The sequence below is a fragment of the Myotis yumanensis genome, unplaced genomic scaffold, assembly GCF_028538775.1.
Source record: "Myotis yumanensis isolate MYYU_CA2020_CCGP unplaced genomic scaffold, mMyoYum1.0.hap1 SCAF_8, whole genome shotgun sequence".
Lineage (NCBI taxonomy): Eukaryota > Metazoa > Chordata > Mammalia > Chiroptera > Vespertilionidae > Myotis > Myotis yumanensis.
Genome location: NW_027223759.1, coordinates 38,801,553 through 38,825,597, shown reverse-complemented (window position 1 = coordinate 38,825,597; position 24,045 = coordinate 38,801,553). Strand labels below are relative to the sequence as shown.

General features: G+C 39.5%; 1 pseudogene; it reads right to left on the bottom strand.

Annotated features, from left to right (window-relative positions):
* Positions 1 to 16,396: 16,396 nt before the first annotated feature.
* LOC139015474 (acyl-CoA (8-3)-desaturase-like) lies at positions 16,397 to 17,767 on the bottom strand (annotated as a pseudogene).
* Between the last annotated feature and the right edge of the window lie 6,278 nt (positions 17,768 to 24,045).

The window sequence follows — 24,045 nt, the reverse complement described above, 5'->3', positions numbered from 1 at the left end:
ATTACGTGTGTCCCTCTTGAAGCCAAACATTCTGCAGGCAGGGACCACGTTTTGCCCATCCTCCATTTTATCGCCATCACCGAGCAGTACACATCACATTCTAGGCATTCACAAATATTCTGAGCGACCGATCAAATGAATGAATGAGCTCTTATGTTTTCATTTCCACTGCCAGGTAAATAAAAACTTTTCATAAAGGTTATATCCATATTTAAATAACATTTCTCACACTTTGAAAAACATAGGAAAAAAGGAAAACCTTAATTTAAAAGAGTTAAGGGGTTTGCTGTCACCTAGCTACAAAGCTAGAAGGGAAATCCCATAATCACTGAAGTAAATTTCACTTCTGTGCCGTTAGTATAGCCTGGGGAAGCATAATTTTTTTTTGTTCTATTGGAAGAAATAAAATGTACCTATCTAACAAAATAACTACTGAATTTTAAACTAACTATAAATATTCCAAGTGAGAAATTGCCTTGATGCTGACGATATAGTAAAGATTTAATGTAAATGGTTATATGTAGTTCATAGTTAAAGAACAGGCTTTATACTCATTGTTTCATTTTATCACACCTATTCAATAGCCTCGTGATACCTTTTTATTGAATATTGATTATAGTTTTGAATACTTACTAAATGAATGAGAAATTACAATAAAGCCTATATTGTTTCAAAAAATAACACCAAATGCTTCTTAGAAACCTTTGGTGATCCTTTGTGATATTATATATTTTAAAACTGAATTTTTTTTTCTTTATATTCAGTCACTGGGTTCTAACATGTGACTAAAGTGATAAACACCTGTAGCCTTACCTATCATGTCAACATTCTCACTAAGCACGAACCTCAAGCAACTCCATCTTGGGCCTGATTTATGGCCTATGTGCTCTTTCACCTCAAGATAAATCTAACAGCCTTCAGATGAAATATTCATGAAGTTTCATAACATTCATTACCATTTTATGATTCTTTTAGTTGGTATAACAACAGGCCTTTCTAGCACTCTATTAAATCAGGAGGCAACTTCGTAAATCACTAGCCAGGTGCATGAAACCATAACTTCTTAATGTCCTCACGGTGCTGCAAAGTGTGCTCAAGCATAGGGGAAATTCCCGCTGCCATTGGCAGCGGCTTCCTCCAACATGCTCGTTTGTCTGGGAAAACTCTTGTCTGATCTCTTTCCAGTTCTGGGTTTTCTGAAATTGACAAGTTAGTGAGAAATCTTTGCAAACCTCAGGTAAAAACATGTGACTGTATGTAAAAAGTGCGAAATCAGTGACAGCACAAAGCCCGCTTTGCAGGTTACTACTAGCAGATCATGTTCTGGACAGGCAGGACAGAAATCTGAGGCCCAGGCTGCGTGGGAGGAAATAGACAACCTCTCCCTAGACTCTCTCTCACTCTCCTCTTTAATTTCAGTGTAACTCCTTAGAATTTGTTTCTAGATCGTTGGATAACTTTGGTCTCTTATTATTATCCTGAAAAGTAACAAGACTAAAATTTGTAGTGCTATCTATATATCCTGATATATAATGCCAATTATTATTATGAAAACCTTTAAATAATTTTAAAGAGGTTGCAAGTCATATTTCCTGGTCTAAAGGAATGATGTCTTTAGGTTTCAAGAATTAAAACTTTCTTCTCTGTTTTATTGTTCAAAACTATCCTAACAAAATATTTAGTGCTTATCATTTAAAGGTGAAACTTAAAATTAAAAGCCAGTGATTCACATTATGCTGTTTAAAGGGATTTCAGCTGTTCTTTGGAATCAAGCCTTGGTCATATTAAAAAATGAGAATAATAAACACAACTGGGCATACTGTGTATCTTTTAATGGATTTTTTAGTTTATCACGATTGGGAATGTGATATTTGGGACAAAAGAAATTTTGAATCCAGCAATCTGGGTGAATGGTGGTGGTGGTAGTGAAGAGGGGTTGAGAAATTAAGAAATGCAGTTTGTCAGAGAATTTTTATCATGATGGGAAGTGTGCTGACAAAGAATCAGCACCCCTTCATTGCCCATTATACCTTTATCATGGGATAGTTCAGTTCAGAAATTAATGGGAAAGCCATTTTAAACCTCTTAATTGCTAACTGTTTTTATATCTGCCCCTCTCAGAGGGTGCTGCATGCAGGCCAGATGGCTGCAAATGGTATTCTGGTTTACAAGCATGGAGATTTTTGTATCGTTGCCAAAGTCATTGTCAGAATGTCCTGTATCAAAACAAAACAAAAAAATAAATCCTCTGTTTCCCAAACTTCTGAAAATTCCACAATAGCAGTAAAATACCCACCTCCCTGTAGGTTTTGGCAGCTAAAATGAAAAATTATCCATCCCTCAGCAGCTTGTTGTTTGAACTAACTGAGCAGTGGGGCAGCCAGAAAAGGAGCCGCCTCATTGAGGAGCTCATGAATTTTCAAACAAGCAGCCTTTGGAATTCAGAACCGCTCATAAGGGGCCAAGCCCAATGGACTTGGCACAGAAATCAGCCACTCAAAGGACTGCATGGTGACTGGAGGGGTTTGGAAAATGCTAACTGTATTCACCCTCAGGAAAGGGGGAGGCAGTGCCTATGCATGCATAGGGGTCTAGCTAAAATGCATTGGAGCAAAGGCAGTTTGACCTACAAGAATATGGGGAAATATCACAGTAAAGTAGGGGTGAATGATTTCAGCCAACATAAGGTGATACCAACCAGAAGTATTCACAATAATAATAATAAATTCACTATATCTTAGACCCACTCTATCTGAAAAGTGTTTTGAAACAAAGTTATGTGGTTGAAAGTGTATTGTTACAAATAGATGTTGTCAACATATACATTTCATAATGAAATTCTTATGAATTATATAATACCAGAAGCCCAGCGCGCAAAATCACGCTGCCTCGCCCACCTGCACGGCCTTGCCATGCTCACAGCCCCACCCACCAACGCCGGTTCTTTGGTCGTTACAGCGTTAGGGCCACAGGCCTTTTATAATATAGATAAGCAGTTTTCCTAGGTCCTCATTCAAAATCTAAATTATGTTCTGATTATCTCCAGAATTGATATTTTATTTTCTTATATAAGAATGATCAATTTAAAATGAGAATTTTCCAGAGGGTGAGTTAGAAGAGAGTTTTGCTCAAGCCTTAAGAAAGCTACTTTGAAAGCAAAGCATTAAGAAAAGCAAATAGCTTTCTTATGTTATTAGCTGATGTTAAGTACACATAACACAACAAGGACTCTTTACAGTTATAACATTGCTTCTGTCTCTTATGTATCATGTGTTACCCCCCGAGCATTGCTCACAGATAGTCTGCTTCACTGCCTGCCTCTTCGGAGTTCTCAATTTTGACATTTAGGAGAGTTGGAGGTTGTTGCCAGTTGGGTTCTCCAGAGCAGAGAGTGAGGTGGTGTTTGGGGATACATGTGTTTATTAGAGATCGATACCTATGACTGGAAGGGGTGGAAGCAGGATTGGGCAGAGGGAGAAGTTGGGTTATGATCATGCCTGGCAACACCTTGGCAAATCTAAAGAGGGCCCTGGAGCAAGCACTGCTCCTTAGAGAGTCCATCACTAGGTGAAGGCTGCCTAGGGAAGGTGTGACCGTGGGGCAGGCAGGCCTTGGAAGCTGAGGCAGTCCTCGGTGGGGCTGGCGGTTGGAGACTGCCTGCCGATCGTACTTGCCACAGCTGGTCAACAAGTATTCCTGAAAAGGGGGATCTGAGTGATGAATCTCTGTATCAATCACATGGGCCAGGATTTGGAGAATCAGCCAACGCTCAAGGAACAAGCGGAGGGCACGAATGTGCACAATGCAAGGAGATTAGAAAGAAAGGCTAAAAATCATAGCTAGGGGACCAGAAATTACAAGCCAGGGACACAGGCCCAGGTCCCAGACCAGAGCGTGTTGCCAGGAAAAGCTCTAGATGCAGCAAGGGGTTTGACCAACTGGCATAGGCACCAAACAACAGGGGAGCATTTTGATTCTGTGCTAAAATGCTAGTTTCCCTATCTCTGCACTGAGGGCAGGCAACTGGTCTAAGAGCAAAGGTAAGCCTGGTTTCCTAGATGAAGGCAATTAAAAAATGCTCTCCAAATTTCCAGTTTACTTGCTAACTCAAAATCAAATAGGACTTTACCGCTTACCTTCATACTGTGGATTTTGAGGGTCTTCCATGAATCTTTGGGGGGAAAATGTCCATGATTTTGAATTAAAAAAATAAATAGTTTTTGACTATTCAGTGATTGTGAATTACAATTACTTTGTTAACAATATAATGCTTCTTCTTGCCAGGATAGTACCTTTATTATCGTCAAATAAAAAACACACACCAATTCACCATTAATTTATTTGTTCAACAAATGTAACTGTCTACCAAGCACATGCCAGGCACTGTTGTAGGTAGTTGAAGTAAATGGGTCAATAAAACAAAGATCCCTGCCTTTGTAGACCTCCATCATATACAATTGATAATAAATAATATGGACAAATGAAAAGTAAACCAGGATCAAAGGAGTTGGAAGGATAGTAGAAATAGGAGAAAAAAAGGATTTTGCCCTTTTATAGGGTGGTGGAGGCAGGTGTTTTTTGATGCTGATGTTTGAGCCGAGCCAGTGATGTCCATGGGAAAGTGGTCCCAGCAGAGGGGTCCTCTGGTGCAGATGCCCCAGGGACAGCCCTCCAGGTGTGTTCTAAGGCCGGCAAAGAGGCTTGTGGCTGGAGCAGAGTGAGGGGTGAGGAGTGGGAGATGAGGTCAGCACAGTAAGGGAGACGAATGTGGGAGCAGATGGTGTAAAGCTTGGGCTTTAATCCCAATGGACAGGCAGAGCAGTTGCATTTTTGAGTGGAAGAGCTTTAGCGTCCGATGTGTTTTAAGGTCTCATTCTGGCTGCTCTTGGAGAATACACTGCAGAGGGTGGGGGAAGCAAGCAAGGGTCAGTTCAGAGGCTGATCCAGTGATCCAGGTAAACAAGATGTTGCCTTCCTTTTCTCTGTAGATTGAAGAGAAAAAAAAAAGAAAAGAAAAGCCCTAGTAACACTACTGCTAATGCTTTCATTGGACTTAGATCTGACACTCAGAGTCAGCAGAGCAACTGCACTTTAAGAGAAACTGTCTGGTGTTTGGTAACCTTTGTTCTTTCAGGGCGAAAAGGTTACATGAAAGAGCAGAGGGCGCGCCTCTCTCCTTTGTCCTGCGCTGTAGCATTGCGGGATCTGAGAAGACTGTTCTGGTATTGAGGTTTCCACACTGTCCTTCCCAGAATTCCGGTCCGCCATTCTCAATGCAGCTTGTGTCCTCAGAACTGAATTTTGAAGCTGAAATACCCAGTAGGACATGGACCTTTTTTGTCTTTTTTTTCTTGTTCTTTATATAAAGACATGCATTCATGAAAGTCAAATAGGAGTGACCGCATTAGTGGAGAGGAAGGAAAGGATGTATTCCATTTGGAGCCGCAGTAGGGTGAAGGGATGCGCTAAGTATGGGGAAGTTTAATGAGTGAAGAAATAAGTTGAAGGAAGTGAAGCTTCCTGGGAGGGGAGGCAGGACACATCTCCACCAGTTCAGGAAACCAGGCGGTGAAAATGGTACTGCCAAAACTGCAGTACATGGGCATTTCTGAAACTGGGTTTTGATTCTCTTACTTTCTTTTTTTGTGGAAGTAAAACTTATTAAAATTGGTTTATGATTAAGCTTCCCTAGACGCTTTATCTTTTGCCACTTGTTTAAAAAACACTATATTTGATTGTCAAAGGCCCTGTGGGTGGCTCTTCACAATGTTTTATTTTATTTGATGGACAAAGGAGTGCTCTCTCTGTGTGTGTATGTGTGTGTTCCACTTTAGCATACAGTTATATGAATCTGTCGATCTTATGTTCTTTAGACACAACATTATTTTCACAGCCCCAAATCTCAATATTTGATGGATAAAGGAAAAGTTGAAGACCGTAAGCATGGGGATTCATCACTTTTCTCTGCTGTCGGATGCCACCTGACATGTTTGTGGTTCCTCCACCCAATGCACGGGCTCTCTGCCTCTGTCATAGGACCTTACCGTGGGCATTGTAGGCACTAATACCATACCATCTAGTTGAAAGAAAGGGAGGGAATGAGCATGAGCCATTTATCTCCTCCATTCATTTATAAATCCCATTTAAGCTGCCCTACAATGCAAATTCCTCCCAAGGCCACCATTACATAAAATACACAGGCTTTGTTTTCTTTATTTCTCTTTGAAATTCAAAGCAGTGAATGGATATCTTCAATCATCGCCCCTTGGAGAGCTTCCGGTAAGGCCTGGGGAGACACTGATGGTGCTGAAAATTAAGAGGTGAAGGCCCACTGCCAGGATGGGGAGTTCTGACAGCTCTGCTAGTCTGCAGAGGGAAGGACCGAGGGAATCTTTGGGCCCACTTATCTCAACTTCTTCCTTTTTGGTCAGGAATACTTTCAATTATATTATTTGATTCAGGACCTTATAAACCAAGCATGTCAAACTTGCGGCTGGAGGGCCACATGCCTCGTTGACATGCTTGTTGTAAACTAACCACTTTTGATCACTTCATTAAGTGCAATCTGAAGTGTGGTAAGCAATATGAGGACAGAAAAAGGCAATGGAAGACTTGATCCTTTCAAGAAAGTTTTAGTCATGACAGAAGAATACACACACCTTCATGAAGTAAATTTAAATAATGAAACATTATTATATGTCTGAATATGTGCCAAAGATAATATATTCTGCAATAAAATTGGAACTTTCATGAATGACCTCCAAAAATATAATAAACTAGAGGCCCAGTGCATGAAATTCGTGCACAGGTAGGGTCCCTAGGCCTGGCTGGTGATCAAGGCCGATCAGGGTCTTCCGGCTGCTGACTGGGGCCTCCATTCCCTGGTTGCCAGCTGTTGGCTGTGGCCTTCCTTCATTCTGAGCTTCCTTCATTCTGGTCAGTGCATGTCATAGCAAGTGATTGAACTCCCGGTTTCCCGGTCAAACTCCCGAGGGGACACTTTGCATATTAGCCTCTTATATATATAGATGAGCCATCATATACAGGGAGTAACAGAAAGATGTTTGTCTAATTGGTACTTTAATATCAAATACAAATTGCAACAAATGAGATATTTATTCAAGATGTTTTCATGGAAATAGCTGAGATATCAGTAGAAGAGGTTTTGGAAATTGAAATGTAGGGATACAATGCTAAACATCATTTTTTGTAACTCATGTAAAGTGCTAAAATTAAGACAATAGGATGGATTCCAGATAATAATTTTATTTGGACTAAACAGTTTTAGACCTCATAGCATTTGAATATAATGAGCAAATTAATAAAGATGTTTTAATTATTGGGAGGTTTCATCTAAAAAGCCATATTTCTGGCTTTTCTCGAAACCTTTAAAGATCTAGCTCCTCACCCTGGCCGGTTTGGCTCAGTAGATAGAGCGTGGGCCTGCGGACTGAAGGGTCCCGGGTTCAATTCCTGCCAAGGGCACATGCCCGCGTTGCAGGCTCGATCCCCAGTGTGGGACGTGCAGGAGGCAGCTGATCAATGATTCTCTCTCATCATTGACATATCTATCTCTCTTTCTATCTCCCTTCCTCTCTGAAATCAATATATATATATATATATATATATATATATATATATATATATATTTTTTAAAGATCTAGTTCCTCTCAGTCAGTATTCTCACAGGCAGTGATCTCCCTATGCTGAGTGGCAGGTGGTCCTCCAGGTTCCACAGCGCCTTTGGTCCACATTGTTCTTTATTTTTCTCCCAGAATGCTTTAGTAGTTCATGTTTATTACCTAGTTCCCTATTGGCATTAGAATTTGTGATTCCCCAATGAAGTCCAACCTCCACCAAATTTGATCTGCCTTTTGCAACGTCCTTCCTACTTGAATGCGTCACATAAATCTTGCTCCTCTAGGCAGCCCATTCCAGCGTTGGACACCTCTTAGTTTACTACTAGCAAGCTCTTTCTCTGCCATTGAGCCTTAATCTGTTTTCTTCTAATTCCTATCATTTTTTCTAATTTTATCCTTTAATTTCTTTTTTCCCCCTCCTTTATATGATACACTTTCAAATATATACATCTATCAAACAATGCCAAGAAAATTCATCTCCAGAAAAGTCCTTATGTTCCATACTGACCTTGAACATTTCTTGTGTTCTATACTTTTTTTTAGTTCTGTAGATATTTTCAATTAAATGTTTTATTTTGAGTTATTATAGATTCAGATGGAGTTATAAGAAATAACACAGAATGACCCCACATACTCATTATCCAGTTTCCTCCAATGATAATGTTTTATAAAACTATATCAAAGCCAAGGTGTTACACCCTTGCAATGGTCATGCCTATTCTGGCCAATTACCTGTTCCCAGATGTGACCGACAGATAAGCATCTTCCCCCATGTTACCCAGACCTTACTGGACGTGCGTCCAAATTACCTTTGTCCAGTCCCTTCCCCCATCAATCAGTGGGGAACAGACTTGGAACGTGTTAAATTATTAAAGCTGTATAAATGGCATACCTGTATTATCTAGTCTTTCCTTTATTCTTTTTCTGTTAAATAATAACCAGGTTATTACAGTGGTATGTTAATATTTTCTTCTTTGTAATTGTTGAATAGTATTTCATAGTATGGATATAACAGTATGACAGTATTTTTACGCATTTACCCATTGAAAGACATCTGGGTTGTTTACAGTTTTTTACTATTATGAATAAAGTTATAAATATTCATATACAGGTTTGTCTGTAAACATAACTCTTCATTTCTCTGGGATTAATGCCCAGGAGTACAATTTCTGGCTACTGTGGCACTAAAATATTTATTCTTTTAAGAAACTACCAAACTTTACCAAAGTGACTTACCATTCTATATTACCCCCCAGAAATCTATGAGTGATCAGGTTTTTCATATCCTGATTAGTACTTGATATTTTCCATATTTTTATATTAGTCATTTTGATATGTTGAATACAGTAGTTATACATGTTTAAATCATGTTAATTAAATTTAAATAAAATTTTAAAATTCAGTTTCTTACTTGTACAAAGTCTATTAAGCACATTTCAAGTGCTCAAAAGTCACATGTGGATAGGCCACGATGAAAATGATAAAGGGTGGAACTCCATTATTGCAGAAAATTATTTTGGACATCGCTGCTATATTATTGCTACTTCCTGTTCCTTGTTATCCCCTTGGCCTTTGGTTTTTTGGATTGAGTATTGTCTATTTTACTGTTTTCTTATTTGGTCCTGAAGATCTGTCCCATTCTCCCTTCATTCCTGCCTCTGGTTCTTGCCACCAACCTTAGTTTTGAAGAATTGTTGTGAACCGTCACCAAAGAACTGACTTCTGACCTCCCCTTTGGTTTTGACTTTGGATTTGTTACTTAGTACATAATGGCCTCAACCTACTCACCCTGAGCTAGGACACTCAGCTCCTGATTTGGCCTTAACAACTGGTTTGTTTCCTTCTAACTCTCTCAGAGTCAGGCTACTCTAGAATTTTCACCCAAAGCTTTTCTGTTCTGGATACATATACTCTGTCTTTAAATCAACAGTCCTCATGGAATTGCTCCTACCTCTTAGGATCTGAAAATTTAGGCAGTAATGTTTTATTAACCTGCTATAATTGGGCTTCATATTTAGAGTTGTTATTGTGAAACAGTATTTAAAATGTAGTTAATACAAAATGAACAATATCTTTAAAATACTGCAAGCAGGGAATTGGAAGTGGGGAGCTTATATTAATAGGTACTTGGAAAAAAGCTGGGACATAAATTCCAGGTAGATGATAAAATTTGTAAAACTTTCATACTGTACACAGCAATGATATACACAATTTGTAAACCACCGAATACTTTGTGCTACTGGCAAATATTGGTAGTGTTTCCATCCACAAAAAATTTTCTTAATTAAAATAGCAGTAAATTTAGCTTCACAACATTTAAAAATAAAATAACCCAAATTTCTACAATTGATCCCTTTAAAGAAAGAGGATCAATTCGAGATGACCCTAGTGATTAATTATATATAAAAATGTTAGTTTTTTTTCCCCTTGACATTAACTTGTCATTTCAATGTGCACAGAGAAAAATTGCTAAGGGAGGAATCCTGCAATAAAGAGAACATAGAAGCAAAGGAGAACCAATTAAAGTAGGTACATTATTAGGAAATGTAATCAATCCTTAATTATCTAAGGACTTACCAGTTCGTGCATGTATTTATTCATCTGTTAGGGAACTGTAGAAAGAGTAAAATGGAAGTTTAATCACTGATTAAAAGCCATTTTAAAACCTAATTGCTTCACTAAGTATGGTGCTTTTCACAAAGTGGGCACTTAATAAAACTTATGGAATTGTAGGTTGAGGAGAGATTGGCTACCACAAATGAAAATCAGTCAGTGATTTTAAAGTGCCTCCTTTGTGAAAAACATGCTACTAAGAATTCCACATAAAATAGAAAATAACATAGATTCTAAGAAAAAAATAAAAAAATAGATGAATTAAGAAACATTTCTATAATGAATGAAAAGCAGAAGTGCTTGTGACAGTTTCAGACGGTTTTGTGAGAATCTGTATAATATTATATATACATTGTTTGATAGTTGAATATTAAAAATAAACATAGGAGGCATAATTACAGTATATTAGAAAATTTTGATTTTTAATTAATAACTCATATTTCATGAGTTCATCTAATAAAACCCAATTTAAAGTAAATTACATTAAACTCTAAGGTTTTTGTTGTTGCTGTTTTGCTTGAACCACAATAGAAATCCTACCGTGATATCATTTAAGTACTTTTGAAAACAGTAACCTGAATTATGTGCTCATGATTTTCCGGTGTTATTCAGAGACCTGCCCATTTGAAATGTGCACGTTGGAGCTGTTAAGCTTAGTTATGGTATTCAAACAGCCTCTGTCAAGCTCAAAAACCAAAATCAAAAGCATTGTTAAACATTTGTTTTTCAATTTACAATAATCTAAAAATGAAATTGTTTTATTTGCATTAAAGATGGGAGAAAGATTGACCAAGTAAATTGTTTTAGGAATCTCTATTTTTTTGAAATTTGGGCAGGCCCCATCTGTACTTAAAATATATCTAGGCTAATGACTGCATTTTTATTGTTTCTGTTGTTCTTTTTGTAGGTGGAGGTAGATGTACACTTTGGTGTTTTTGTGTTTTTTTTTTTCCTATCAAGTTTTCCTTCTTTAAAACTGTCTTTCAGTTCGGCCCCTGCTGCAGCTAACGTGCCTTGGGGTGAACACCTGACCCAGAGACTAACAGCCCATGTCTGAGGCGGCTGGGAAGCAAGCTCACCCATGATAGTGAGTACAGTATCCCGCCTTACCTGCAGTTTCCCTTTCTGTGGTTTCAGTTACCCGCTGTCAACTGAAGACTGAAAATAGTGAATAGAAAATTCCAGAAAGAAACAATTGGTAAGTTAAACTGTAGCTGTTCTGAGTAGCGTAAAGAAATATCACGTGAGGTCTTGCTGCCTGGATCCCACCATAAACAGGACTCATCCCTTCGTCAGCATCAGTGTCTCCACGCTGCACATGCTGCCTGTGAGTCCCTTAGTGGCCATCTTGGCCTCAGATCCACTGCCTCTGTATCGCGCACAGCACGTCTGTTCAGGTCACCCTATTTTACTTCATAATGGCCCCAAAGCGCACGAGTAAGGATGTTGGCAATTCTTACATGCCAAAGAGAAGGCGTGAAATGCTTCATATAAGTGAAAAAGTGGAAGTTCTTGACTTAACAAGGAAATAAAATAATGTATGCTGAGGTTGCTAAGATCTACAGTAAGAACAAATCTATACATGAAATGGTGAAGAAGGAAAAATAAATTTTTGCTAGTTTTGATCTACAAAACTGTGCTAGTTTTGACCTTCTGGGGTATCTGAGAAGGTCAGTAGTAACCAACATCATTCACTTCACTTCATCTATCATGTAGACATTTTATCATATCATGACATCACACGAAGAAGGGTGAGTACAGTACAATAAGATGTTTTGACAGGGACCACATTTATCACAGTATATTATTATAATTGTTCTATTTTATCATTAGGTATTGTTGTTAATTTCTTACTGTGCCTAATTCATATATCAAACTTTATCATAGGACTACATAGTAAAAGTCATATATAGATAGGTTCGGTACAATTCACAGTTTCAGGCATCCACAGCTGTGCTTGAAATAACAGCCTGAGGTGAGAGCCGACATGATGATGTGGCCACGTTGGGTCATGTGCAAGCCCAGGAAGCTGGTGAGGGGAGTAGAGACTTGGGTGAGCTCTGGGGGACAGTCTGTGAGGCATGCCTCAGTTCCTGCCTTCAGTTCGTTATGAGATCCTTGCAGTCTTTATTTCCTCTCTCAGAATGCTATGAAACCTGCATTTTTACCTTGACGTTGGGCCCTATTTTCATGACACTGGATTTAGAAGATTTCTATGTCTTGCAATTGAATATGCCTTTATTAAATCACGGGTTTGTACATTCTTCCTGAATATTTTTCTTGACGTATCCATATCTGTTTCTTTTATTTAACCTATAGCTCTTTATCACATTGGATGTAGTTATTTTTTTCATTAATTTATACCTAATTAAGATGACTACAACTACAGCTCTGATTGTTTACCATTTAGTGTTTATCATTTGGAGTTTTATGCCGCAGTTTGTAACAATTTCTAAATTTTATAATATTCCTTTAAATAATTTGTCTTTATAAATACTATAAAACAATGAGAAGCTTGGAGGCTTTTGCTGATTCTGAAGCTTGTGTCACAAGTTATAATTTTGATATCTCTAATCAGTAGATTTTTTTAGTGTTGCTGACATTTTGCTATATGAGCCAAAATCAATCTATATGCCATCAGTACAATAGTTAGTAAAAAACTGTCTGTTTAACCTCCTATAGTTAGATAATTATGAACTTTCCCCTCTTCTTTATCAGACTTAGTGTAAGTACAGACAGCTATTTTGTACCTACCTATTTCACCTTCCAGCTTAAAGATATAGAGTTGAGTATGTGATGTTTTATCTTACACAACATAAAATAGTGCTATATTTCCTAAGACTGATCCTAAGTAGGGTGTTCAGACTATAAGATATAAAAATCAAGGTCAAAGTAGCATCATTTTTTTTGCTAAAGTATAAGCACAATTATTTTTATCCCTTAAACATTTACAATAAGAAATGGATTATTTGAAAGGGCAGCATTCTATATAAGTGGGACATAAACAATAACTCAACTCTTAGCCTAAAGATTACACTTAAGCTGTGTGAATTTATGTCTTACTTAGAACTAGGTCAGCAATTCTATACCAGAAATTGGTAGTACTCAGGAGAGTGGTAAACCTTTTTCAACTTGGGTTGAATTTAAATTAAACTCAGACTGTCTTCCCGAAAGACAATAAAGCCAGGAAAATAATCAAAATAATATATAGAGGTTCATAACAGATTTGAATTCATGAAAGATTAATAAAATCTATGTGAAAGACATTTTTTTTTTTTTTGCTGGGGACTGCATAGAACTATAGTTGGATGAACATTTTTGAAAGTCTGGAAGAAGGTGGCATACATTAGTGGTGAGGAGCATGGAATTGTGTGTCAAAGAGCTGTGGGCTGAAGCACTGAGCTTCCTTTTTTACTACGTGGCCTTGAGTTAATCACTGAGTATCTCTCTCTCTTTTTTTTTTTTTTATGGGGGGGGTCAAAATTAACTTTATTTTTCAGCTTTTCTTCATAGGGATGTGTTAACAAAAATAGCATGGTACAAAAAGGGTACTGATATTGGGCTTAGTTAAAGAAGATGCCTCTGGCAAAGTGGTAGGAAGATGAAAGAAAAAAGACAAACACAGAAGTTAGAGTTTTTCAAAAGTGAGTTCAAATGTCAGGTCTGCCACAGTCTGTGACTGGAGGCAACTTGTCCTACTAAGCCTGTTTTCTCATCTGCCATTGGATTTGAGATCACTCATGTAACCACAGTGACAGTGAGCAGAGCCTTTTGTCACTGGTGTGTTCCTTTGTGGCCATGTGAGACCACACTGGACGAGGCTAAGGAGAGAAGGCCACGTGTTTGAGGTGCTGTGAGAATCTGGACTTGGCTTCACTGTGTTTGCTCAGCCTGGGCCCAAAGCCAGACAGCTTCCCAAAACTTAGGTAGCAGGGAACAGAGGGATGGGGAAGGATCAGCACCTATGCTGGTGTGAGGAAGCCAATGAAATGGAACTCTTCAATTCTGCTTCTAATTTAAGGCAGGTTCTGCCCAAATGAGAAATATCTGAACTTTTCTGTTCTCCCCATCTCTCTGTTTTTTAAATTTTTCTTTGTTTTGACAAACCTCTAAGTAAACCTTTCCATAGATGGTGTCTCTAGTCCCATTCCAACATGCCTTAGCACCTTCATTCCCAAAACTAAATGCAAACTCTTCCAGGGTTCTGCTTTCTCCTTCTAGTTTGAGGTTCCCTCTTCTGAGTGTCCCAAATGCTTAACATGCTTATAATAGAGGCCTATTGCATGAAATTTGTGTGTGTGCGGGGGGGTCTCTTAGGCCGGCATGCGTCCTCTTGCAGTCCGGGACTCCTCGGGAGATGTCCGCCGGCAGTCAGACATCCCTCTCACAGTCCAGGGTTCTCGAAGTCCAGGACCCCTCGCTCCTTACAGTCCGCCTGCAGCAGAGGTGGTAGAGGCTCCCGCTACCACCACTGTGCTCGCCAACCATGAGCCCGGCTTCTGCCTGAGCAGCACTCCCTAGTGGGAGTGCACTGACCACCAGGGGGCAGCTCCTGAGTTGAGCGTCTTCCCCCTGGTGGTCAGTGCACATCATAGTGACCTGTTGTTCTGCCCATTGTTCTGTAGTTTGGTCAATTTGCATATTAGGGTTTTATTATATAGGATGATGTTGAACAGGCAAATAATCCTCTCATGTGGACTGAATGGCCATGGCTATTGGGAGGGAGGAGAGTGTGAATGCTGATGACAAGCCCTGGAATTAAGGTGAGACTCCTGGGGCACATTCCTATGTTTGCTCTCTAGAGATGCGTTAAACTGTTTTTATCTTTTAAAAATCAAGAGATTAAAAAATGGCATTTCAAGTATTAGACTGATAAGAGATTATCCTAAACTCCTACCTGATCTCCAGCAGAGAAAGATGCTTGGACAGAGTTGATTAAGATGCCTAAGGACAGCAACAGATGATCATGAACTTCTATGTTTTTATCTTCCTATTTTTGGTTTAGAACTGTGAAGTGATTACATTTAACCCCACTGCTCCTGCTCACAAGTAATGCTATAAACTTATGTTAATAAAATTTCTCATAGCCCTTCTATTCTTTATGATCGAACTTGTGTTTTCCTCATGACTGGTAATTCAGTATCTCCCAGCTTGGTCACTTGTACTCACTGACTGCTATTCCACTGAACTTGGAATTATAATTAGGGAAGCAAAGAGAAACCATTAGGAGTCCCCATTTGTTTCTAAGGAGGAGAAAATGATGTTGCCCCATCTGCTCACTTGTTTATGGAACAAGAAGTGCGCTCCCTGCCCTAGAAGTGTTTTGCTCCTTGGGTGCTGGTTAGAAGAGGTGAATCAAAAGCTAAAGGGAGTTTCAATGGCCAGCAACTCTCTGCTAGCCATTTTGACAAGACCTAAGACCTAATGCTCTCTTGGTACTCTGGATGGAATGTGGGACAAACATCAGTAGTGGCAGGATCTTTCGGGGCTAGATGTCTTCAATACCACAGTCCTGGCCTTTGCCCTGTCTCATTCTAAAAGTGGAGAAATTGCTTCTCTGGGAGCCTGAGGCAAACAGAGGTCACAGTCCTAAAGTGAGCTGAACTCCCAGGCACTGCGTTACACCAGGCCTCAGAATTCTAAGCACTAATGCTTCCTTTCTAAATCTTGCTCAAAAGGTTCAGGTGTTCTATCCCCCTCCATCCAGGAACCTCTGAGGTTTTCAAGCAAGTGTGGAGAGGCACTGAGAAGTGGACTAGTAAGATGAGCTCATTCTTTTTTTTTGGGGGGGGGGGCGGGGCGTTGGAATTCCACTAAGTCTGGGCTTAGTTGGTCCTCCCTGTTCTTCTAACACCTTCCTGACTCCCTCTTTTCTCACCAACCGCCTGCATCTGACACACTAAAAAAGAAACAAAACTTGCATCCCCGTCCCAACAATTCCATTCCTTCTTCAGGGGCTTGCATGCTCTCCTCCCTTTTTGGGTCATAGATCTGCCTAGAACAGTGGTTGGCAAACTCATTAGTCAACAGAGCCAAATATCAACAGTACAACGATTGAAATTTATTTTGAGAGCCAAATTTTTTAAACTTAAACTATATAGGTAGGTACATTGTTATTAACTTAATTAGGGTACTCCTAAGGCTTAGGAAGAGCCACACTCAAGGGGCCAAAGAGCCGCATGTGGCTGTGAGCCGCAGTTTGCTGACCATGGGCCTAGAAGATAAAGGGGAGGGGTTTGAGCCAGAGTCTTTATCTTCTCAAACCACCCCCCTCTGAATATTAGAATTGTAGTGGCATTGCCCTTCAAGTTCCCCTCTGCTTTGGCTCCAGAGGATCCTATTCCAGATGGGAGCGGTTGTTGGTGAAGATAGGCGTCTAGCCAGAGTTGCCTGGACTCCTTCAGTGAGTGAACAAGCAAAGGCTGAGAGCAGGGGCTTGGACTGGTACTCTATGCCATGCTTGGCACACTGGGACTTCACCAGGGGAGCTACTTTGTGGTAATTATGTCGAGGTGTCATGGTGCTCAAAGATGGTGCTCAGTCTGGAGCTGAGATGTCCACTGAACCAGTCATTGAAGGTGGACTTGTGGACTTTGCATGCTGCCTGGAGCTGGGTGGAGACCCAGTACCTGTTCAGGTCGTGATCAGTGTGCATGGGGATATGATTCATGAGTCACCCACTCGAATCAGTTGCTTTCCAGGAACCTGACCATGAAGAAAAGGCCCAGGAGGCCTTCACTTCTAATAACAGCACATAAGTGAGGAAGCAGCTGATGGAGAAGGTGATCATCCAGGGAAAATCCATCCACTTCCTCTGCTGGATAACAAAATCAAAATTATACCAGTGGAAGCAGAGAGCAGCAAGGCTGGGGGCCCCGTCAAGAAGTGTTTGTGCTGGTGGTTGCAGGGCATGTGCTTTTCTTCTGTTTTCCAAGCTCCACAGAGAGGATCTTCCCCGAGGCAAAGAAGAAGGGGAGCATGGTGATGTCTGGGCATTTGCGGAGGCAGTGGGGGAAGTGCATGTGGTTCCACCAACTAACGGGCAGGGGCCCCGTTCAGGTGGGCCATCACAAAATGATGTTGCCGGGGGCGGGGGCTTCCACGTAGTGATGCTGAAGACAGACAGGTGCCCCAGGTCATGCTGCAGCCATGGGCCTGAACTGGGCCTGAACTGCACTGAGCAGCACCGCACAAAGGAGGAGGGCATGAAGGACGTCCCGGAAAATGAAAGAAGGAGCCAGGCAGCAACATCCAGCAGCAGGACGTGCAGCAGGTGCAGCAGGAAGAAGACACAGTAGGCCTTCCTGAGCCCCATCTGTTCCACTGTGGCCCAAGCTCCCAGAACTCCTGGGTCAGTTCTTCATTCTTAGCGAGCTCAAAGTGGGGCTGCTCTGGAGACAATTCTCCAATCAGGAGAGAGTTCACGTATTTCCTCACAGGCCCTTATTGATGTGGAATGCCACAAAGGGATCCCTAGCATCCTTCTCACATAATGACTGATAACCCCAAATCATAGTATCTTAATTCCAATTTTCTTATCTGTGAAATGGAGATAATAGTGCTTCCCTTCTAGGGTTAGTGAGGATTAAATGAGATAAGTATAGCACCTAGCAAAGCGTCTAACACAGGGTAAGCTCTCAGTAGCATTAGCTACTATTGTTATTATTATTATTACCACCTGAAAATTGTGTGTAACAGTGTGATCAATTTTATGGAGGTTTTAAGGATCAAGAGTTAAAGTGATGCACTGTAATTACATCATATTTCTTGCAATCATTATGCTTTAATTGTTTGGTAACACCGCTTCAGATATAAGCCAAGTTTCATCATGTACTTCGAAGCCTGCCAGTAGGCTGTTTTGTTATGAAATTCTAGAGTAACCACTAAAGATTAGGTTATATCTGAATGTTTTTCTTAATTTTCCTTTTTTGGAAATCACAGCTTGATGGCTGTAATTAAATTAAATCAAATTAAAGTGATGATGGGTTTAGATAATTTTCTAACCAATGTATTGAGATACTGTGCTATTTATAACTTTCCCCCATCCCCAAATTCCTCTATGCTTTCTATTCCATGTAAATTACTCAAATCCTCTCTCCCTCCTCCTCCTCCTCCTCCTCCTCCTCCTCCTCCTCCTCCTCCTCCTCCTTCTTCTTCTTCTTCTTCTTCTTCTTCTTCTTCTTCTTCTTCTTCTCTCTCTCTCTCTCTCTCTCTCTCTCTTTCTCTCTTTGTGTTTGTGTGTCAGGGTAAAATGGTAGTGGCAGGGGTGTGGGGCATCTTTGTTGGCCTCATACTTCTAATGTTAATTTAGATTATGCTTCATAGACTAAGCTAAAGAGTTTAGACTTTCCTCTGAAAGCTAAAGGAACCCATTGGAAGAGTTTAACCTGAAGAATGTTGTCTCCATTTGTAGTTTAAAAAGATCACTCTGAAAGCACTGAAGATGGTGCCCCAGAGAACCCACTGAAGGGCTGTGTAGAAGGAGTGGAGCTGGTGAAAGATACTGAGAAAGAATAGACAAAAGAGATGGGAAAAGTGTTTGAAGAGAATGGAGTCTCAGTAGCCAAAGGAAGATACTGTTTTATAAATGAGGGTGTTCACAAGAAAATCTTATATCACCTTAACTCTCCCCAAGAAAGGGTAGCTCTCACCTATATCTGTCAGTCCTTCTTCCATTGGGAGCAGTGAGTGAGCAGATTGGAGAAGGCAGGAATCCCACGTTAGGGGTTGAAGCTGGAATGTAATCAGTGTCAGAGAATAATTCTCTTATATTCTGCAGCTTTCTAGCTCTTGACACTTTGCTTGACAGTCAAGCCTAAGAGAAACTTACCGTCAGGGGAGAACTATAGTTTGTAAGGTCAGTTTAGTTTCCATCTTTGTGAAGTCACCCCTGTCACCATCCATTCCTCCTTGTTATCCTCTTTGAACCACAGTGAGCAATTCAGATTTTGCTGCAGAAGGATATGAAATGGGTGAAGACTACATTAAAAAAATCTATCTACTATGCTGAATTGTAAATGTATTCCATATTATATTCCCCATCTCAAATTGTATTCATTTATATAATTCACCAGAAGTTATAGATGCAGTCAAATGTCAATATAAAAATGCTCCAAATAACACAATGCCAGCAGTAAAAATATGACCCATATATGCATTGTCAGAATACCCTCTAATTATTCAATTACTGAGGAGAAATTAATGCCCAGTATAAATTTGCTTCTACATTAAATGCCCAAGGAATTGACAACCAAAATTTAGCTCTCCCTTATGTTTTATTTTGCTGATTTTCAATTGAGTTGGGGTTTTAAGTAAGTGAGGATTCTTTCAGGAGCTGCAGCATATAGTGTCTTCCACTGATTCCTTTAAAGGAGCTTGAGAATCAGTAGAACACACTGGATCATTGCAATACTACTTGCTCATTCATATGACTAAGAAAGCTCAAAAATCTATAGGCCCACAGTAGCAATCCTAGCAAAATTATACAACCAGGGGTTAAAATATAATACCATCCAAACCCTCACCACAGATGTCAGTCAAAAGTCATGCATTTAGTGGTAACTGGAGAACAGATAGAGGAAAAAATGATAGAAATGATAGAACTAGTTTTGGCTTTAACTTCTCCATGATAGTGTCAATTGGCTATCAATAGTTTCCACTTCTGCAATCCAGAATTTTCATAGCTTCAGAAAAGTCCATTGAAAACCAATAACCATGTGCTTCTTCAAAATAAACTTTCCATTTTTAAAATTGCCACTTTCCTTATTTTTGGTTAACCTGTATTATTTCAATGGTTTCATCTGTACCACTTACATTCTTTTTTTTTTTAGCAGGACTAGATTTTTTTTTTAAGATTATGGGTCATTTAGCAGTAGCTAAGAAACAGGACAAGTCTGAGAACAAGCAATCTTAGATTTCTACCAATGTTCAAGACTCCAAATATCTCAACTCCTACTGATTAGAACATGCTGACTCCAGCCTTGTACTTTATATTTCAGGCTTCTAATAGTACGTGCATGAAAGTCTGCTCATCCTGATAGTGGCCTTTCCTGGTTCTAGCAAAGGTCTTTCTCTTGCTGTATGGGCTCAAGTCCCAGAATAAGTGATAGTTCATCTCCAATTTAAATTCCTGAAAGGAGTCTTTCCTGACCTCAGGAAAGAACACTCTATTTGCCCTTGTGACCAGATTTCTGTTTGTTTCATTTAAAGACTCTGAATTGCCCATCATGACTGCTAAGACAAATCTCTGGTTAAACCCAACTGTGGTTTTCAGCTCACGCCCACCAGTTAAAGTTTTGCTTAAAGCTCCAACTGGCCACTTGCTCACTTGTACTAGAGTTCAGCTGCATAGCCCAACCCTATTAACACTAGCCATACTCATGTAGGCTGCAACTAAGTATAAGCTTCTGCTGACTTCAAAATTCGGAGCTAAGAAGGTGTTTGTTTCAGCCACAGTAGAGTGTTCAATCTGTCCACGTCTTATTTTGATCTAAAACAATTATTAAGTCTTGACCCTATCTTCACAATTTTCCAGTAAATACATCTTGTGGTGGGATTTAGGATGACAACCACACTCCTCCCCTAATTTCATGGATTCTGCACTGAAAAATACACATACGATGCAGATAAGGATATCAGCATTATTTGTTGATAAAGTGAGATTGGGAAATTTGACTCAGATTTGAGGCCACATGTGTCCCTTCTTATTTACTCCTCAAATGATACTCTTCTTCTCATTAGCTGGCACAGTGGCTGGGAAACGTCAGGTTTCGCCTTTCCACAGTGCCCTACTGAGTTTTGTGCATGGAAGAAACAGGAGGAAGGAGGAACATAAAGTAAAACCTGCAAGTAGGCAACTTAAAAGGGTCGGGAGGTCCATGAGAAGTGTTATTTTTACTTCCTCAACTCTGCTTATTATCAGTCAGGTGCTCACCAGTATTGGGGAGGTTTGGGATATAATGAATGGAGACACATACAGTGGTTTTCATCCTAATATTTCTACAGGGATGGATATTTCTACTCTATGACTTTAAATGTATGGGAGGACAAAGAGGATGATTTCCTGCAGAAGAGATCAGATCACAGTGTCAAATCTCATACACAAAGGTCAGGGTCAAGAAAGATAAAGACAGAAAAGTGCTCATAGACTCTAGCATGGTGGAGTCCTTTGTCATCTTAGAAATAGCTCTTTCTGTAGTGTGATGATCCTCCAACTCAAGTGTGCTTCAGAATCAACTGGAGGGCTTGCTACAACACAGATCACTAAGCCCCAGCTTCTCAGTTTTTGATTAAGCAGGTCTTGGATGAGGTTAGTTGAATTTGCATCTGTAACAAGTTCCCAGGAGATATTGTTGTTGCTGGTCTGGAGGCTGCATTTGGAAAACCACTGCTATCAAGTGCAGGGGGCCATTATGGAGTGAATGGACTGTGAGAAAGCAGAAGCAGGGTGTGTTAGCTATTCTTCCAAGAAACTTGGTTATGAAGAAAAGTAGAGAGAAATAAATGTTGGGACTAGAGATAATATGGGGTTGAGGATGGATTTCCTTTACGTTGTACAGATATCCTTATTCCCATGCCATTTATTGTAATGGAATTCGTTTTGTTGTACATTTACAACTGAATACTATCATGGACTATCTTTTTGTAGAGAGTGTATGTGCTATAAATACCTTATGTTTGCTCTGCCAGATCCACTCTCCCTTGTTTTTATCATGCCTTGGGAGCTCCCTTGCCATATGGCTTCCTGTTGGGTTTGGCCAAAGGGGATCTCAGACAGAGATTAGAGGGAGGGAGAAAAAAGAGAGGTTGGTGTATCTACTCTTCTGGCTTCCTCCCTGCCAAGTTGCCTTGGGCTTTCTCTGTCACTTGACAAAAAGCCATTGCTTCTCTCAGAGTGACCATTTCTGAAAGATCCTCTTCTTCCAGATTCTTGTAACTGCTGTCTCCTCTCTTGTTCCTGTTATCTGTGTTTTATTCTATACCCTGTTCACATCTTTATTAAATAAATAGTCCTTTATCAAAGCTTCCTTGAATCATCCTATATTGAGGATATCATAGGGCAGTGATGGCGAACCTTTTGAGCTCGGCGTGTCAGCATTTTGAAAAACCCTAACTTAACTCTGGTGCCGTGTCACATATAGAAATTTTTTGATGTTTGCAGCCATAGTAAAACAAAGACCTATATTTTTGATATTTATTTTATATATTTAAATGCCATTTAACAAAGAAAAATCAACCAAAAAAATGAGTTCACGTGTCACCTCTGACACATGTGTCATAGGTTCGCCATCACTGTCATAGGGGGTGCTAAATGATATAAGGATTCTCTGTGTGTGTGCGTGTGTGTGCTCAAGTGCATGCATATGTGTGTTCCTGTCCATAACACGCATTTTCTCCACTTTCAGTCCATGTGGTTCAGGTGGGAATGACTCTACCCTTCTCCAGATCCAGGAGTCAGCATGTGACCTGGGTATTTTGGTATATTTCCTAGCCACAGTTCAGCTCAGAGAAGGGCATTTGATCTAATCTGGTTCAGTGAAATTCAGTCCCTAGACTAGATATGTTTGAAAGAGGTGCTTTCTTTCCTCTGTGATGGCTAAGCTGGTGCTGTGTATGCATGGATCTTCCTGTAGGGATGAAGGCCTACAAAGGAAAATGGAGATGGAAGAATGGGATGCCTAAGGATATCTTTCAAAACATGCATTCAACTAAATATCACTACTTTTCAAGTGTTAATATTTATTTTGCTTAGACTATTATGAGTTGACTTCTGCAATCTGTAATAGAAATTGATCTAATATATCCCTTATTCCTCTCTCATCCCATGTTTGTTCCAGATTCCACCTTTCGGCTATGAACATTATGCTTCTTTGAACTTTCTCTAATTCACTAGTTTCTTCCTAAATCTGCCTTTCTTTATTTCACAGATGTATTAGTATGTATATATTCTCTCCTGAACAACCTCATAAAAAATGTATTAAAAATAGGTTTTACCCAGAGGAAAAAAAAATGACCTCAAAAAGACATTGGTGGTGGAGTTAAAATACATTTGCAACCTTACTGATACACCTGAGGCTTTAAGATAGAAGAGAATTGGTGTCATTTAAAATCTATAGACCCTGAACCATGAAAGTACATGAAGTTATGTGATTACTTCAAAACTATGCTTTGTTTATACTTTTAACTACAGCTCTCTTGGTTAACCTATTATATCTTGAACTAAAAAGATAATAAGCTCACTTTCTAGACTGAGGTTTACTCACTCCCACTACTTAGCAACACTCACCAGGCACCAGTGAAATAGAAATATATGTCTTAAGCTCCAGAATTTGTTAACACTTTTAAATATAGTTTCTGATTCACTAAAAATACATTTGAAAAATATGTAAACTGCTGCTGTTTTAAATGAAAGAAATATTCATTCATTTAAAGTATCTTTTAAAAAAGCCTTAGCTCATGTTATAAAACCTGATAAGTACAAAAAGGAAAATTATTAATTTCCAGATTTTTTAAAAAAGGAACAATGGAAGGGAAAAGAAAGAACTAGTTCTGTGAACCTGAAATATATTTTAGTATCTCAAGACAATTTTTTAAAATGTTAGATATTTGCTTCCAAGTAAATGGAAAGTAATTAATAGCTTCCTATCAAAACATGTCCTCCTTAATATTAACTATTTGTAGATATTTTTTCACAGTTGTTTCACAAGCTTCCTCCTTTTTATGACCCATCCACCCAGGTTAACACTGGGGAGTGATCATGAATTCCCCAAGGAACGGGCAATGGCTACAGAAG